Source organism: Pseudorca crassidens, chromosome 20 (assembly GCF_039906515.1).
Source record: "Pseudorca crassidens isolate mPseCra1 chromosome 20, mPseCra1.hap1, whole genome shotgun sequence".
In the NCBI taxonomy this organism is placed as follows: Eukaryota; Metazoa; Chordata; class Mammalia; order Artiodactyla; family Delphinidae; genus Pseudorca; species Pseudorca crassidens.
The window spans coordinates 41685956-41705821 of NC_090315.1; the positions used below are offsets into that span (position 1 = coordinate 41685956).

The 19866-nt window shown below is 43.2% G+C and overlaps 1 protein-coding gene and 1 long non-coding RNA gene across 2 annotated transcripts in view; one reads left to right on the plus strand and one right to left on the minus strand.

The window, feature by feature from the left end:
* The window catches only part of CDH11 (cadherin 11), a 143829-nt gene that overhangs the window by 87387 nt on the left and 36576 nt on the right, over positions 1–19866 (minus strand). The gene's annotated exons all lie outside the window — the stretch shown is intronic.
* LOC137214719 (uncharacterized) lies at positions 9057–14344 on the plus strand. The gene is made up of 3 exons (XR_010939015.1): positions 9057–9188; positions 9432–9502; positions 13486–14344. It is a non-coding gene; the product is annotated as an uncharacterized lncRNA (long non-coding RNA).

The following is a 19866-nucleotide window of genomic DNA, read 5'->3' on the forward strand; positions in this document are numbered from 1 at the left end:
TGTAGGATTATTGTAAAGAACAGTGATAATAAATGCAATACCTCACTTAGAGTAGGCACTCAATGATTATTAGTAGCTGTGATTATGAAAAGGTATAGATGGTGCTTTTTCAATTGTGCACGATTATAACATTAGTTTTACCTTTTATTGTCTATTTGCTGTTCACAAAGCCCTATGGTAGATGGAAAAGCTTTCATATATTGATTAATAACCATACATTTGTATATATTAATATACATTCACAGGATATATAATTAATATTAATCTATGAGCATTTTTCCACACCATTCCTTTTCAGATGAGGAAACTGAGTTTTTAAAGAAGTTCAGGGATCCCTCAAAGTATAATGGCTCAGCTTAGACCTCTGCTCCCATAGGAATTCAAGGGCTGCCAGCTGCCCACAGCTCAGGGCTCCCTGCAAAATCTCGAAGGCCGGCCACTCACTGCTTGTACAGGGATGACGCCCAGCGTCTGGCTGTAATTACGGGAAAACATCCATAAAGAGTTCCTGGGTTACAAATGGATTTGACACAGTGGCCCTTTAAATCAAACTCTTAGCATGATTATCTTTATTTCTCTTTAGTAGTTTTTCTAAGTAAGCCATGCCTTTAGAGGCACCTAATACAAAGTGACAACCTTTGCCGTTTTCCAAAGCACCGATGGACTGGTGTAGAGAGAGTCCATTGTCACCATGGTAATTACCGCACAATACCTGATGGCCAATGGACAGTCAGGAGGCGCAGGCAGCAGCTGAATCCGGCATTGTCCGGGCCCGATAAAAAGATTAGAAGCCCTGAAAAGCCGGGGAGCGGGATCTCACAGCTCTTTTGCTGGGCCCTGAAAGGCCCATTGTGCTGTCACCATAAATTCTGGGTTCCCCGGGCACTTGACAACTGAAGCCAGTGACAATAGAATTCTTGTGTCCAACAAAACACTCCTTGTCCAGTGTCAGTCTTATCAGCCGCATTTACAAATGTCTTTCGTTGTACCCAAATAATTCCCTATTAGAAGGGCTATTGGGAGCAGAACTAAATAAATATTCACAGCCTTTGTAATATCTTTGGGAAATGAATAAACAAACAGTCATCTAGCATATGAGCAAACCTCCTGCTACTCTACATTTTATCCCTATTTCTCGCCTAAATGATGGAGTTTCGCTTTCTCCCCTTTAACATTTTAACAATTGCAGTGCTGGGAGCTCCAGTTTTATTTGTCACCCACCACATATCCCCAATATATATAGCCTTGGTGCCTGTACGTGCATTTTTCTTTTAATTAATCTTCCCAGCAGCACTGGGCGGGGCTTGTTTTATTCTGTTCCTACCTCCTAAAAGAGAAGGGAATTAAACCTCAGAGAAGTTAAATAACTTGCCCAAGATAACAAAGCTAATTAGCAGCAGAATGGGAATGCAAATCTAAATTTCCCGTGCTCCCAAAGATCTGCCTTCCCACTTTGCCATGATGATTTCTCTACTGAATAATAAAGGAATTCAACCTCAGAAAAGGGGGAAAAGCTAAACACATCCACTATAAAGATCACACACACACTTAAGTCTATTTATATTGTTATAGAACCCGGGAACACTTAGAATCGAAGGAAAAGAAAAAGCCTTTCTCCAAGAGAGTATATTTTATTTTTGCCCTAAAATAGCAGCACTTTTGCTTTTTATTTATTTATTTTTTTGGTGGGAGGGGGGTAAGGAGGGAGTGGCAGGCAAGTAAAAATAAATATAACCCAACTTCAGGAGAATTTCTGGGATATCTACTGGGTCATTTGGAAAACTTTCAGAAAGAATTGCTGGAGTAAACAAAGCAGGTAGGGCATACGCAATCACATCTGTTCTGGAACAGTATTTACCTCTTCCATAGTTTATTTAGCTAATTTGTCTCCTTGCTGTGAATGAACAAATAGCTCAACATTTGACTGTAAAGCACAGGACAAGACAGAAACTTCCTTCTGGGTAGGAGCCACCTACTTCTTAGAAGGACAGCAATCTTTACGTAAAGAATTCGAGAATATTTAAACTCTAAATGGTTCCCTACCAGGTCAGGAAATGCCCGCACTGGACGACAGAGCTTACGCATTTCTCCCTCGTCTGTCCTGGCCTCACCTCCTGCCCAGGTGAGCCCGGCAGGCTAAGCACCTCTGCTCCTCCCTGCACGTACTGTTCCCTCAGCTGAATTCCCCTCCCCTTCACGGTTGGTATAGTGGTGGTGGGACTCTACCCTGCTCCCTGTGCTGGACTCGGAGGGCTTCCGGATTCCGTCAGAACTCCGTATTACGTCTTGATTTCTCCCACGGGTAGAGGTCCTTGTTATTATGGCTGTCTGCCCCTTCCAACATTGCATCCAAGGAAGCTTTGAGCTCCCTGAAGACAGAAATCACATCTTATAGTCATTTTTGTCTGGCCTGGGTCAACCTGCTAACCCTCTAAAGGGCTTGGCCTATTGGAGAAATAGAGAAATGGTAGAGGTGAAACAGAGAACCACCATAAAACTATTTTTAAAATTCTGAAACACTGAAAATCTATTGCCTTTTTATCTACTTGATGTCAAATGACAGATAAAATTCGTAATTTTTTCAAAGGACTATAATATACTCACTTGGCCCATATTATTTAGCCTTGATAAAAGTAATATGGAGCTGTCCACTTTGTTTTTTAAAATAGTTAAGATCGGTAAAATGGACTATCATTTTGTAAGCAACCGGCTATTAACAAGACTGGGTAACAACAGGTACTTCCTGAGTGACTGACAGTAAATCCATGTGTTTGTACATGTACTGAGTGTGAAAAAGTGTGATCGATATTTCCCAAATACCTCTGATGCCAAGTGAAGCATTTAATCACCTTTGAGGACTTAAGGGCATGATTATAGTCACGTACATGTGATGCTAACTCTTTCAGCTCTTCAACACCCCCAGGAGCTGCGTGTCATGTAGACACAACTTAATCCAAACAGGTGAGATGATTTCTAACATTTACTGAGAGTTTGCAATGTGCCAGGTCCTGGGCTAAGTCCTTTCCTATAATATATAATTTAATCCTATAACAATCTGATAATCAGGTACTATGATTATATTTCATAACTAGGAAATTGAGGCACAGAAATGTTGAATAAAGTTGCCCTCATTCATAAAGCCACTAAACGGCGAAGTCAGGACACAGGCAGTTTGAACCTATAGCAATTCATCCAACAGCTACACTCAACTATTTTCTCCAGACATAAATTAGGGCACTAATTTAGGGAAATAGTCCAATGATTAAAAAAAAAAAAAAGATCAATGAATGCATCACTTTACCAGGCCAGAGAGAGACAGAGAGAGAGGGAGAGAGGAAGAGAGGAAGAGAGAGAGAGAGAGAGAGAGAGAGCGCAAACATTGATGAATCACCACCCCCAAATGAAATGATAACAGCAAAGCCCTCTGACTATGGCCCAAGACCTGAAACAGTATCTCTAATGTTTCATCAAATCTGAACAACTTCCATACAACCAAGAAAGCCACTTATTTGCAACTCTTCATATTCACGAAGTCAGGGAAGTATTTACACACACACACACACACACACACACACACACACACACATGCACGCACGCACACTGCAGACTTTCTGCTATGTGCTAGAAATAGTCACGGCCTCCTACTATCTTCTCATAGTAAAAAGAGTAAGCTGCACTGGCTATAGCAGTGAGACTGATTTATGATGTAATAGGAGAGGGTTCTCTCTGAGGCCATTACACTCAGAAAGCAACAGGCTTCTCAAAATTAAGCGGAACTGTCCTTTTGCAATGTGAAATTAAATTAAGAAGAAGAAAATGTCATTTTGTTATTTCTGTCTTCTTAGACACTTACTCTGAAGACACAAGCTGTACAAATTCAAATTGTCTACAAGCTCCACAAGGGCAAGAAGCATGAATGTTTTCTTGCTGACTGTAAATCAGGTGGAGAGAGGCACAAACTAATGCTCCCAAATAGCTTCTGAACAAATGACCCCATGTGAGTCCCTAATACCAAAGTCCCACCTGCGTACAGGTGCCAATGAAGGCCCACACTAGGTGGTGACTTGAAATTTTCTTCAACAACAAATATGAATTTGGCCATAGAGAGGCTGATGCGAGCCAGCAAGCGAGTCTAGCAGGCGCTCTGCATCCTTATCACACCTCATTAAGTACACTGGATTCATTCAGGTTCAGCAGGGGAAGTGGGCCATTAAAATGTTTCAGCTATAGTTTGCTGCATTTTATTGGTGGAATAGTATTCTCTACTTGTGTGCACCAATTTTGACATTCTTAAAGATCTTGGGAAAAATCACATGCCAATGTCAAGAATCTAATGTCCTCGTAGGAAGCTTTATCTAGGCTGTTCCCCCTGGACTCTCCTCCCAGGCAGATGTACACACACACACACACACACACACACACACACACACACACACCATCATCCCTTTCTTTCTTTTCATCTTTTTAAAAATTTTTGAAATGATTACAAGTGAAGTCCGTTTTTACCAATTTCAATGATAAGAACGGAAAATGAAGAGAAAAATGGCGTTGTCCACAGCTGTGAGTTGGGTCATCTTATTAGACTGGGTTTGGATCATTAGTGTGGAAGTGACAGGCAAATGGTCCTATCTGTACTCAAATCAGAGGCTCCGTGAGGTCCCCCGCTGCAATACCCACTTATTAAATCTCTGTCTTAAGGCTTCAGCCAAGAAAACCAGGCTGAACTTTGAAACAGGTTTTCAGAATTCAGCCTGGGCTGGATATCTGGCTTTGATATCTGTAGCTGTGTGAAACTGTAAGTGTGTAAGTTACACACACACACTATTAACATGTTGATCACTTATTTCTTAAAATATTTAAACCACATTCCTTATCCAGCAACTTATACAAAATTTTGACCCTGGGGACTGGGCTGGATTTGATGGTTAGTAAGGTCCTTTCCTATTCTGAGTCTACCAAATTCTGTAATTGAAAAAGTCAGTTAGTTCCCCAGCTAAAAGCAGCCCAACTCATTCCAGCAGAGTTCTGACCACAGTTGGGAAAATAGTGAGCTAGAAGATCTCTGGGATCTTTCCCTCTCTAATAGTCATTAGGAGTTTGTGTTTCCATGGGGCAAACCTGGTATCGTGATGAAGCCATCTTTAAGAGGACACTGCATGTGCAGGGGATCATGAGGGCAAGCACAGTCTTCCTTTAGCTCTTGGGGAGACGTGTAAACACAGCCAGGCTTCACGGTCCCTGACAAGATGGTCTGGTCACCTTGCAGAAAGCCAGATGACCCTGTCCAGGAGCCAGACCAAGTGGGCCTGTCCCCAGCAAGCAGGAAGAGAGCAGGGGGCCACACTGTGGATTAGACAGACCGTGGCAGGAAGCGCAGCCTCTGCTGGGGTGTGAACTCAGAGTTCTGCCTGTTCCCAGTATGGGGCTTGACTCCTCACCGGCTGCATGACTTAGGACTGTTTCCTTACCTGTAACACGGGCGCTACAATACCCCACAGAGCCCCTGGTGGTGAGGACAAATGAGATAATACATGTAAAGTATACTACTGTTTCTGGCACAAATTAATTGTTCACTAAATATTCGTCAACATCATCATGATCAAAAATTTATCACTTTTCTGTTATACAGACTCTATATAAAGACATACAAAAAATAGTGCAATGCCTGACACCATAGGGGCCCAACAAACTGCTACTATTATTATTATTATTATTGGCGTTAAATGGCAATGAATCAGGAAGCAGAGAAGTACCTTTTCAATTACCTTTCAATCCTGATCTCAGCAAAGGGAATGTCTCCATTTGCAGTGATTCCTGAGCAAGTCTCTCTTTTAACAGAAAAGGCAGTCTCAGGCTCAGAGCAGAGTCAACTGTATTATAGTTTCCTTTTAATTTTACCTATTTGGGGGTTACCTTCTATTTATGATAAGAGGTACTAGTTTGCCATCAATGATAATGATATAATTTTCTTTAAAAATACTTAAGGGAAGCAGAATGAGTCAAAAGAACATATTAAGGAAATAACGGTGTGGGTGGTACCCAGATATTGTGAAGACAAACATGAATGACTGAAGGAGGGGACACTGATCCGTCACGCTGCAATTATTTTCTGGAAGGAGAGACTGAGGCCCCGAGTGGCAAGTGGGTGATGAGCAGGGCCCACAGAGACCCTGCCCCAGACATCCCACAGTTTCTCTGCAGGATCCTCATCAATACCCCGTGTCAGATCATATGTGTGAGGGGAATGACCTTGGCTCTCTTCCAAGGGCAGAGACAGAATGACAGGAAGAGACAAATGTCAGTCCCCACCTGGTGGTGGAGGTGAGAGCAGAGTCTAGAAATCTCCAGGAACCTAGGTCTTCCTGGAGAAGAAACTAGGTTGAAAACTCACTGGGCACAGAACCCACCCTGCCTCTCTCTACAATTCACGTCATGCACTTTACGCACATCCCATTTCATTCCAAAGGGAATTTAAGGCTGCCTGCAAAGATGCATGTAGCACAGAAAACATACAGTGCTGCTTTACATAACAAAAGTGAGAAAAGGAGAGATGACAGCATCAAATAATTTGAGCCAAGGTTCACAGGCAGAGCTCTGGCTAAGAAGTCACACACTTGCCAGGGCTGCGTCACACAAAGGGACAGGAAAACACGATCAGGTGCAAGACCACGTGCCCACGAAGGGAGAACTGGTCCTCAGTTAGATCACAGCCATTCCAGATACTGATGCCAGACAGTTATTTATCCCATTGGTTCTCACATAGATGACCCTGCCTTAGGCAACGAGCAATATCCTGAGAGTAAACGTAACGGAACTAGAATTATTTGGCAGTGCCGGCATATGGAGGACACTCAGAGTCTCTAGCAGGTAAGGGAAGGAAGGGGTTGGGGGAGGATGCAGGCAGCATCTTTCTCCCAGGAGGACTTGAGAGCCAGTCCATCCTCCACACGCTGCTACATGCTCCCTCTACACCATGAGTCTGCTTGTGCCACTCCTGATTTCAAAGCATCGAATGTCTCCTTGGGTTGGCCTCTTCTGTTTTTAACAACAAGGAAGCCTGCTTTGTTCTAGGTTCTGTGCTTACAGGGATCGTCACATTAATTTGAAAATGGAGAAACATAAGACAGAGAGGCTGAGTTAAGGTACCCCAGTCTCCCAGCTTATAAGGCTTCAAACCCAGGCAATCTGACTCCAGGGCTTCCATACTCACCTCACCCTGACCCCCAGGGAAGGCCCTTCATGAGCGAGCTCAGCCGGCCTTCAGCCTCACCTAGGGCAGCTCCTTCCAGGAACTGATCTTTTTTTGCTCAACTTACCATATATGATCTCACTGTTCCCTACCATTGCTCCCGCTTTTGCCTTACACAGAATGCATTTTCATCTTTTCATCTTTATAAACTTCTTGTCCTCCAAGGCCCTAACAAAATGATTACCTTCTGATAATTCACTTTCCTTTCCCAACTTTGCACACACAGCTCATCACAGCATCATCCCTACCAACCATTCAACCTGTCCGTCAGTGTTTCTTGAGTATCTGCTATGTGCCAGATCCTACTCAGGACCCTAGAGTACAAACAGCACAGCCGCTATTTCTGCAGAGCTGTCATCAGTGGCAGAGTTAGGATGTGAACAGAAAAATAAACAGCAAACCATAGTGACGAATGACACAGAACATTTAAGGTGGTTTGAATCTTAGGATCCCTTTAAATCAGCTGTGATGCTCAATCAACATTTGATGGAATGAGAGGCAATACCTACTGCTTATAATCTTTATCAACCATTCTGGCCTTAAGTCCTAGGATACCTCATTGTTTTAGGGAATAATTACATTTGTCTGCCACCTCCAATCCCTGTGAGCTTATGAAGAGCGGAAGCTCTGTTGTCTGCAGTAATTTTAGCTCCTATAGCACCCACTGCATGATTATCTGCATTGCTACAAACCTTAAACACAGAGACGCAGACTTGAAGTTTGAGGGACATCACAAATCACGGGATATAAGGGCAAAATGGAAACTCGGTGGTGATCTAATCCAGTGATTCTATTAATTGTGTTTAGCAGAGACTGGGTAATTCCCAGATACCCCAAAGGCTACTGCAGGCTATGGTGGGTGAGGGCAGTATGGGTGGAGGGTTCTGGGATCCCCACAGCTTCGTCCTTTCTTCTGTTTAATTCACACAGGCTCTGGTTTGTCCATTTTATACATAGCAGGGTTGGGAGTAAGATTTTGTTCACAAACATCTGCATGAAATTCACAGAATCAAGAGGGGAAAAATAGAAATAATGAATCCAGGAGTTAAATGACTCCTTGGAATTTTTACAGAACCTCATGCTGAGTGGATGTGCATGTTTAGATAGGGACAGATGTACACAACAACAGACAGATGACTAGACAGAGAGAACACATACGTGAACAGGTGACATATTACATAGGAGGTGGGGGTGGGCACAAGGGAGTGGAAAGAGGAGGGTATTACAACAGTAATAGGATGTACACTGAAGGGAGAGAGAGGTCTTCCTAGCCCCACTGTTCCCTTACTAGAATACTGCCTTCTCCACAGCTCTCACCATTCATTCATTTATTCTTTCCTTCACTGATTCAATAATTACATACTGAGTAGTTCTATGTGCCAGTTTCTTTGCAGAGATAAACACATAGAATTGGGGGGCCAAGTTAAGGTGAGACAGAAAGGTAGGGGGAGGGAAGGAGGATGGAAGGAAGGATGGATCTGATAGCTGCAAGGTGAGCGGGGGTCCTGACATTCCCTGCCTTCCCTCTCATGCCCGACACACGGGGACAAATGGCTTATCCAAAGCAAGCTGACAGAGGAGGCAGGCGGGTGAGAAGAATGAAGAGAGCTCCCAAAATAAGACACGACGAAAGGAAAGGAGAGGAGAGATGACAGCACGCTTGGATCTATTAGACTGTCTATTTTTAGTGGCCTAAGGAAGATCCTCTCCAGTGACCTTGCCGAATTACGACACAAACAGAATTAATGACAGCTCTCCCAACCTTCTCTTCCAAGTCAGCTCGTCACCAGATCACTTCTGCAGCCGCATCCCCTAAAACCCCATAACGTCCTTTAAGGACTAATCCTCACAGGCTTTTGACCTGAACGTGAGCAGATGGATTTACTTCAGCTGTTTTCTGCCTTTCTGATGGTTTTTCCTGAAGAAGTTTAAAGACCAGGTCAGCTTTCCTAAGTACTCAGCTTTCAATGCTTATTGCTGTGGTTGTTTTGCCTGTCAGTTAAATGCTACCCATCTTCAGAAATGAGGAAAATGCTCCTGGCAATCAGGAAAGATGCTTGCTTTTAAAGGCATCTTAACTATCTGAATTATTAAAACTAGAAAAAGGACCAAAACAATTCTGGTATTGACCAATTCTAGGCTTCTCTGTGCATGTTTCAAGTGTCCTTTTTTTTTCTTTAAGGAAACAGAGCATTTGAGCTTTAACAAGCTGATGGATATGGAATAACTGACTTGAAGTACAGGACCTTCTAGGTATTGCAAATCTTTTCTAATCCCGTTTTATTTCACCCAGATTCCCAATAAGAATTACATCTTTCTATTCACATAAAGCCAAAATTGCCTTCTTGTAATAGAACAATTTTTAAGTAAGACACAGTATACACCCTGCATGAAATAGCAGTCCTTCCCCAAAGCTGAAATTATGTGAATTGTAAAGCAATGTGGAAGAACATGTTGGGATATTTCAATGTGGTTCATTATGAAACACAGTCTTTACTCCAATTATGATGATGTAAAAATATTCCTGACTAAGTTGAGTACTGGAAGGGAGGAGAAAAATAAGGACAATTTATGAGTCAGAGTGAATGAACCATGAGTGTTTTTTTTCCCCTCTCCTCCTCATTTCTTTATAATTTAAAAAAATATTATCTGTCCTAGACATAAATTTGTAATTTTATAGTCTCATCATGCAACTCGAAGTGTCTCTCTCGCAAGGAAGGTATGTGAGCTGGCCACACCCAAAGTGAACTAGTGGTCTAATAACTGAGATCCCTCTATCAATTTCCGGTACAGCCAAAGAAAACCCCAAAAAACAAAAAACAAAAAAAAACCCTATTCTGTCAAGAGGTACCAAAAGAACCAGCCAGTTTATTCCAAAATAGAAACAGGAAAATAGTTTACGATACTAAATGACTGAATCATCGAAGTGTCAAATTAAATAAGGATACCATCAATTTGATTCTAAAGTACCCTGTGGTATGGAAGAATCCAAGAAGGGAGGTCAGCAACTACCAAAAAGATAGCACGAGAGGATTATCCCTGGAGGCCCCCCTTCATTTCATCCAGTTCATTCATCCAACACACACCTGCTGACCTCCTAGGGTGGACGTGGGAATGTGCTGGAGACTGGGGACAAAGGGGTGGACAAAATTAGACCTTGCACTTAGTGAGCTTGCATCATCATCTAATTTTGGCTGCTCTAACCTCACGCCTGGATAGAAGTACCCAGAAGATATCTTGAGATGTGCCACCTAGCTCAGAATAAATTAGCCAGTAACAAGGAAATGTGCTGTGATCAACACAACTGGCCTGCACGTCAGGGGTGCTGAGTTCAAGCTCAGACGCTGACACTGTGACCACGGGCAAGCCTCTTTGCTACTCAGTTTCCCCATCTAAGCAATCAGGAGGTGAGTAAGTTGAATGTCTTAGGAAACTTGAAGCTCCATTTATTCTATGAGGCAACAGACTCATTTGTTGAACAGACTCATTCAGAGACTTCAAACTAAACTATAAACAGAGACTTCAATCATGTATTATATATTTGAAAGTTGCGAAGAGAGTAGATCTTAAAAGTTCTCATCACAAGAACAAAAATTTGTAACTGTGAGGTGATTGATGTTAATTAAGTGTGGTAATCATTTTGCAATGTATACTTATATCAAATCATTATATTGTACACCTTGGACTAGTACAATGTTATATGTCAATTATATCTCAGTAAAACTGAGGGGAAAATCCTAAACTAGAAGCAGTAGAACATGGAGAAAACAAAGGGCACTCTCCTGCCCACAAAAGAAAAGAAAGGAAGGAATTCAGGGAGTTGGTGACTGAAATATCCATGGGAAAGCTTTAGAGTATTATAATCCTGAGTTCAAATCCTCTGCCTTGTAATTAAATGGGTGACCTGGAGCGAATGACTCAACTCTGTAACTCTTGTCAGTTTCCTCACGTGAAAAGTGGTGTGTCTCTAATGCCTAACTCACCGGGTCGCTCTGAGCAGGTAAAGAGGTGATACACTCGAGGCACTCGGCACCACTCCAAACACACAAAGGGCGCTCAGTAAATTTTACCCAAATTAAAATGATGAGTTAACAGGAATATTATATATTGGAAACTCCCACTAAGACTCCCGCTAATCTTGTTCAATTTTCTATCCCCAGCACCTGGCATAGGTCAGCCATATAGAAGGTGCTTGGTAAATAAATAAATGTTAACTCTGATTAACTCATACTGATTGGAAACTCTGATTGACAATTATGTATATATGATTAATTAAAAATGAGAACACAGATTGGTTATTACTTTATAAATGCAGTTTGTTAGGGGGAAAGTATCTTTCAAAATGCATGATAAAATGGTGTTGAAAAGGTCAGACACCGGGATACACCGACAAAACCAACATCCCATGTGGCTTCTGAGATCAGCAGAGGCAGAAGCCAAAAGGCCTGAGTCAGGGACCAGTTGGAAGCATGTGCTGTCCCAGTAACTGTCCCGAATGAGCTCTTCATTCATTGAACAAACAGTTCAAAAGGTCCTTTGAGTAACTCCATGGTGCCCTTTGGCAGAAGAGAGGCAAACAGAGCTGACACCAAGAGCAGAAAATGTGAGCACCCGGGCTTGAGAGAAAGTGCTCCAAGTAGAAAATGAAAGGGGGTGGACGCAGGGAAAACAGCGGGCCCTTTAACTAGTCTTCGATACAAAGCAACGGGACTGCTGTCCAAAAGCAAAATCCCAACATAGCAATGGAAAGCGCCAGCCTTCATTCAGGCAGCTGCACAGCACGCACACGCACCCGCACACCTGGATGTATGTGCATCCACACACATGAATACATGTATGTATCCACATGCAGAAATACACACCCCAAGGAGGTAGAAATGACTCTAAAATAAGAGTCCACTTTGAATCACAGCGAACCAGCCGTTATGATCCATTTATTATGATGAGTAAAGGGGAACGTGGTGGCTCCCTGTAAGTAGGTCAGGCACCAATTGGTAGTCAGCTCCACAGACCCAGGAAGATTTAATGAGGAGGAGACCAGACAAAGACAGAGATGGAAAGAATGCCCCAAGTGCATGTCCCCAGGCACCACAATCTGGCAACGGGGCCCAGCCCACGTCAGTTCTCTCACAGCTGGGCCAAAACAAACTTTCGGAAACTCCTAACATAGGATCAACAGTCCAGGCTGAGCCTTGAGCCTTGGCTTTGGCAGCAGCAACGCCCAAGCCAGAATTAAAAACAAACCCTGAATCGTATGGAGGTCAGGACGCGAGTAGCAGGTATAGACAGTGCACAGCATACAGAGAGGTACGGAGGGGACAGCTGCAACAGCGTGGGCAAGGCATACATAAAACGGCACTGAGCTTGTGTCCACAAAAGCCAGTTCCCTTTGCTGGGATCTCTGTGCCACCATTCCTGTCCCTCATCCAGGCCGGCCAGTGTCGCTGGCATCTTCCCCCCCGGGCTGGCAGATGGAGAGGCCAGGCGCATTAAATCCAGTGCCTACTCATTCCACCACCACGAAGGTCACCGAGCTGCAGCTGGCCACCTAGAGTCTTCCTTGAGAGGCCGGATCCGGTGGTGACAATGCCATCTCCAAGGCACCTTTCCTCCTCGATCTTAGGACACCTCCTGTGGGGACACCAAAGTCTGCAGGGCCATGAGAGGGTGCAGCCCAGCTTTGTACTGGACAGCCCAGAGAGGCAGCCTCCCAGGACAGCCAGAGAGGCGGCCCCGATCCCTGGCATTGCTGGCAGCCCTGAGAATGAGCCACTGTGGCGAGACACACACCCACTGCTAATGAGTTCCACACAGACACCAGCCGGAGAGGCAAGAGCAGGGGCTGCAGCAGAAGCAAAGACGGGGCGGGGCAGGGCCACATGGGGCCCACTTGGGCTCATAGGTGCTGCCGGCATAGCAAGGAGGACCCTGAAATATTTGTCTTCCCTCCAGCTAAAAAGCATCTTCTCCCCAACCCACTCCTGGCTTAATTAAAAAGAAAATGGCAGCCAAAATTTTATGGACATTTTTAAAAGGCAACTACTATCGTCTATTACTCTCATTTCATTGTTTAATTAAAGAGCATTTTAACGTAAACAAATGTAAAAAGGGACATTTTCAAAATAAAAAGACACTTGGCAACCTAATACTTGCACACTGAAGGAATAAAAGCGTGCATAAATTTGCTTTATAACTTTGGATACCATATAAATTCATTTTTCACATTTTATTTGTAGATTTGTAAAGCAGTAAAGAGAGCAGTCTCTGGAGCGAGTTGCCTGGATCTGAATTCGTCCTCCTGTAGTTACTACGAACTGGACAACCTCAGACAAGCTAACCTAACTTCTGTATCCCTCCATCTCCTCATCTCTAAAGTGGAGATAAAAACGGTACCTCCCTCATAGGGTTCTTGTAAAAATGAAATAAGTTCATTCATGTAACGCACTTAGCATACAGCAAGGCCTCGATAAACGTTACCTACTTACTGTGATCATTATCATCGTCATTAGTATGATCTATGTTCGGCAGTCGAACTGAACTTGGAACTTAAATGTTCAGGTTATAATGGTACATTCTTTGTGTATAATTACAGTTATGGAAAATCCAATACTATAGAGGTATGCAGACCAAAATAGAAACAACTCAATGCAATTTCTCTTGCTGAAAACTCAGACTATCTAGAGAAAACAAGAAATCAAAACTCCCAGACCTTCTCTAGCCTTTTCTCCTGCCCTCTCCCCCAAGGATCCAGAAAGGAGAATACTGCAGATGTTCAGCTACCTTTAAAACTTTTTAAAAATATTTCTAAAATATTGCATTAAATAATTGCTCATGTTAATCACTGCATTTTGGGGCACTCAAATTTTAGACCCTGTTGAGTGACTCCCTCACTTCATCCTGGCCCTGGCCTTGGCTGGGAGGTACTGGGCAAGTCACCTGGGGACAGTAGTAGAATGTAGTTCTGCTCCAGCAGGTGTGGGCGAGGGGGCCGAGGCCCTGCATATCTAATAAGAGCCCTGGTGATGGATATGATGCTGCTGAGGCTTGGGTCACTTGGGAAAGGAAGTAAACACCTGAGCTTCATTTTGGTGTGTCTCTTTGATGTCATGGTCATTTTCAGACAACTTGGAAATTCTTTCATTATTCATGGGAACTTCTGTTGTTAAATCTGCTGCTAAGTCCTTGGACCCAGAGGCAGGGAACATTCGTTGTTTTGTTTTGTTCTAAATCAAACAAATAGAATAAAGCAAATACCCATTGACTTCTGGTGACTGCCCTTTGGGGAGTTCATTTAACTTCCTATTTCCCTTGTTCCTCTGCCTGGCTGTGGAAGCAGGCACAGGAATGTCACAAAGGACAGGATGGGGGTGTGCATCAGTTAGCATTGCAAAAACACCCAGGCTCCGTAGGGAATAAGTTGCTGATGACAGTAATAAAGCAGCACTAGTTCGACATGCCCGAATTAACTCTTTCACTGCCCTTCCATAAAATTCCAGGGAGGAGCAAGAACGCAGGTGCTTTGGACTTAGTAACCTGGGGTCCAGGTGACGGTTCCTTCACATATTAGCTGTGTGACCTCAGGCATGTGACTTAACTGCTCTGAACCTTCTTTTTTTAAAAATTTGGAATGTGATACTAATGGTGTCTACCTTATAGGATTGTTGCTGTGAGATAATTCACATAGATTTACGTACGACGCGTGAAAAATAACATTACTTTTCCTGAAGTCCAAAAAAAGCACCCAAGCAGTTGAACATTAATAAGAAGTTCCCATGGATGTACGCTGTGTGTTAATTTTCATCTCTGTTTCCAAGTCCAACCCTGTCTCAGAAGGTGTGTGTTCAAAATAGTGTTTTTCTGTATAAGCCTTTCCTAATTGTTATACAGAATAATGCAAAACTTATTATGGTGATGTTAAAGCATCTTCCATCCTTGGGTGGAAGAAATGGTTAATATATTTTTTATTAAAATGCATGTACCTGGAAATATCCTTTCAAAAGGAAGAAAGCACCCCTAAACACACACACACACACACACACACACACACTCACTCACACACAAAGTTCACCGTTCTCCTCCCGCGTATCCCACACCCTGTAGCACAGAGCACTGTGTCCTACACGTGGTGGATCCTGGCAAACACGAGCAGACTGATTTCACAGAAGGAAAAGCTTGTGTGTCTGGTGATCTGCTCATCTCTCCACCATTTGGGGGGTGTGTACTGCCAGACTGGTCTGCCAGCCTCACTAGACTAAAAGGATGGAGAAGAGAAGACTGGAAGAAATGGCTGTCAGCCACGCCTTTAATTTTCACCAAGGTCTGGGACAGAATATCAGACAAGCTTGCTTGTCTCTGAATGAGACATAGCAACTCAGGCCAAGGATTATAAGAATCCACATGTGACAGTGGCCACTCAGCAGCACTGTCCAAAAGCCCTTACCCACTCTCCTGTGGGGGGAGGAGCACTCTTCATCAAATCCTACTTATGGGGCCATCTGTGCCCCTGCCCATGTAAACAAGCCCCTTGGCTCTCATTCAAGCATTGTTGCAAATTTCCCTCTTCTGGACACTATTGCTCCAGGCTGTGGGCCACTGCAAAGAACCTTTCTTCCTTCAGGGATTTCTCTGTCTAAACAGGATTTATGATGATCCTTTGGCAAGGATCTTTGAATCACTGGCTTTCACAGTATAGCTAAAAGGGTATTTCAGGAGAATCTACCTCTAACAAGCAATACAGCCCTGCAGATTTATCTCTTTTGATGAAACGGGCACAGCCCGATGCTCCCAGGATACTGTCCCTGGACAAGGTGCTACTGCAAAGCCAGTGTAGACCACATGGCACTGAATGGACCAGCTGTGTCCCAAATAGCTGTGTGACCTTGAGGCAGCTGTTTAACCTCTCTGAACAGGCGGTCTCATCGACAAAATGTACATGATTAGGGGACTGTCATGAAGGTTAAATTGTTGCTGTGAGATAATTCATATATATGTACTTTTGTATGATACACAAACAATAACATTACCTTTCCCAAAGTCCAAAAAAACACCCAAGAAGTTGAACATTAATAAGGAGCTCCATGGATATACACTTGTTTGTAATTTTCCCCTGTTGTAGTCGAGCGCCCGGTTTGTGGTGGGGCTCAGTACACAGTACCTGATATTTTTGGTAAGGGAGGTGTGCCGGGAAAGAAGGGGCATTGACTGACTGCCTAGAGCTCTGCCTTTGAGAAAGGCTATGAGTCCCCGATCCCAGGCAGGATGAGATTAGTACTGCTGTGCCTCCGAGAATTTGCCAACAAGCTGCCTTCCCCCTGGAGGTACAGTACTTGCGTTTCAGCTAGAGGAGCACAAATCCCGCCTCACCACTCCAGCACTTGTTAAGCTCAAATTTCGTTTGTACCAATTCTAGACTATTTTCTTTGATTTATCGCCTACAAACCCCTCTTCCAATTCCTGTATCCTGGCTTGAAAGGCATGGCTGTCTTTGCTTCTTCTTTTCTCTTTTACAGGGTGATGCCGACAGACCGAAAAAGAAAACCCTCCTTCTCTGGGGCTCACTGAGCTGCTTTTCCACCTGGAGAAGCCATCAATAACCTCCATCAATGGCTCACAGACTGAAAAAACGGAGGATGGGTGGAGGAAAAAAAAAAAAAAAGAGAGAGAGAAGAATAGCTCCCTCTGATCCAGCCCATCCTGGGAGAGTGGTATTTCTAATCCTGCAGACACATGGAAAGAGCTCTGGCCAACCCCATTTTTTAAGGCGCAACTAAGACTCAAGAGTGTCTAACCAATTTCCAACAGGCATCTAGGGAGAATCAGGAGTATAAGTGGGACCCAGACCTGCCTGACTGCACATTCCGTGCACTTTCCATAACACCACGTTATTTCTAAGTGGAAAAAAATATCCCGTAGGCTCTTATTCCTCAGCAAACACTCTATGCAAAGGTCACGAGGAAGTAAAGCCACCGGCAGGTGTAACTTCCATTCCAACATATGAACACCTGAAAATCACTTAATCCCTTTAAATGTCAGTTTTCTTATCTGAGGAAAAAATGGGTATAAGCATCTTTATTGATGATTACACAGGGGTAAAATGAGCTAATGGAGCAAAGAGCCTGGCACGATACAGAAGCTCATTACACGTGTGTACTTCCTTTCTTGGCTCCAGAAGAAAATGTGTTTTTTTTTTTTACCATAAGGCGCCTGTGGCGGAAAAGTGAAAATTTAATGTAAAGAGGATGATAACGATGAAACTGAAGCTATTGCATAGGCTGATTATACAGGTGGTACTCAAATGCAAAAACACAATGGCAACTGAGAAAAGAAAGGAAAAATAAAATTAGTAAATGCTACATCTCACCCACACAGTATCCTAACAAGTTTCTTGCAGTCAAGACAATGAAGAAAGTGAATTATGAGGTACCTTAAAAGGAAGTGTACAGGTTTTTACAATCAACACCACACACTTAAAGGAGGAAATCCTTTTAAATTAAATACTAAGTCATTAGACAGCTATAGAACTCAGCAATATCAAGCTTCCCACATATTTGATGGGACAGATAAAACAGCTTTAACATTATATAGTTCACTCTTCTATTCATCTTCAAGACTTTGCAGCATCTTACCTCTTCCTATCAAGGATAAAGCCTACTCTTCTCAAATATCTTCACTTCAATTTACGTTGGCCAGAAATGCATCTGTACGTTCTCTGTGTGCTTAACACCCACGTCCACATCATTCACAGGTATGGAAACACAGAGACATTTAGTTCAAGTGTTTCTGAAGCAGGAGGTGGCAATTATGTTGATCCTCTGATTCGTGGACTATAATCACTTGCTTGAGAAACCCCCACCCCCAGGAGATGCATTATCACTGAAAGTAAATTATGGCGTCGTCTGTTCATTCTTCTGGAAATCGCTTCCATGTCTATCCCTAGATATAGATATATATCCTGACAATATATAAAAGTCAAAGGAATCTCCCCAACACTGAGAGTGAAATCAAGGGAGCTAAATCTGTGATGGTGTTTGTCTACAAGACTTCACAGTTTCTTGCCCTCACTCTGCTGTTTCCATGTGTAGAAAAACAATGCACAGACCCCTGCTATGGAGTAAATATGAATATATTTACTGAGCTCAAAACCTCTGCCTTCTGCTTGAGACATGTGATACATCAGTGTTCCTGGTGGCAGCAGGAACACTTAATATATCAGTGGGGATAGAATACCTTCAGTATTAGCATCAGCAGAAACACTGCAGTTGTCCCTTGGTATCGGAGGGGGACTGGTTCCAGGAGCCCCACCTGCGGATACCAAAATCCATGGATGCTCAAGTCCCTTGTATAAAATGGTGCAGATTCTGCATATAATCTACAGACACCCTTCTATATGCTTTAAATCATCTCTAGGTTACTTATAATACCTAATATAATGTAAATGCTATGTAAATAGTTGTAAATACAACGCGAATGCTATGTAAATAGTTGCTGGCATGCAGCAAATTCAAGCTTTGAATTCTGGAACTTTCTGGAATTGTTTTCCAAGTACTTTTGACCTGCAGTTGTTTGAATCCATGAATGCAGTGGATACAGAGGGCTAACTGTGTTTCATATTATGCTATTACCCTAATAAAGGGATAGAGAGTCCCCAGAGGAAACCATGGACTCTCCCACTGAAGTACAGTTGTAAAAAATCCCCTGTCACACTGGAAGAAACAGATATTTTCTTCAAGAACTTCCCAGAAATTTTGTAGGATGGTGTTATCAGTCTCAAAACGTAAAGAATTCTAATCTAACAGACTTTTTTTTTTTTTTTTTCTTTTTTAGTACTTGGGCCCCTCACCGCTGTGGCCTCTCCCGTTGCGGAGCACAGGCTCCGGACGCGCAGGCTCAGCGGCCATGGCTCACGGGCCCAGCCGCTCCACAGCATGTGGGATCTTCCCGGACCGGGGCACGAACCGGCGTCCCCTGCATCGGCAGGCGGACTCCCAACCACTGCGCCACCAGGGAAGCCCTCTAACAGACATTTTGATGAACAAGCCATCAAGCATTTATCAGCTGCTGCTTCGTGCTGTACTTTGCACTAGAGATCATGAGGTAGGTAAGCAATAAATGCTCCTGTGGTGGGATCCTAGAATCAGCCACTCAAAGGAAGTTCAGAGCCTCTTAGCACGGGGGGGAAAACTGAAGGAACAAAGCAAAACTATCAATAATACCATTTGGGGAATCTGTGGCAGAGGCTAAATGAGAAGCCTCTGTGGCAGAAGCCCAGGGCTTCTGACTGCCTAACCACAAGCAAAGTGTTATCTAGCCACTCTTTGTCTCCAAGCTTAAAAACAATTTCAAAATGAACACCCATATGTGTATAAAAGGTGCTATCACCCCATTCCAGCATGCCTGCATTTATTCCTAAACTAGGAGTGGTCTGAGTCATGAGAAGTTACAGAAGTAGCCAGCCTCATGGATTCTGATAAAGCCTTTCACATGCAGGGGCATGGCAAATTCATTCAGCTAGGCACTGTGACTGAGCATGCTGTGTTTTTGTTTTTGTTTTAAATCTTGAGAAAGATTATATTTCAAAGTTACAGTAATCAAAATAGTATTACTCTATTTTTGAGTAA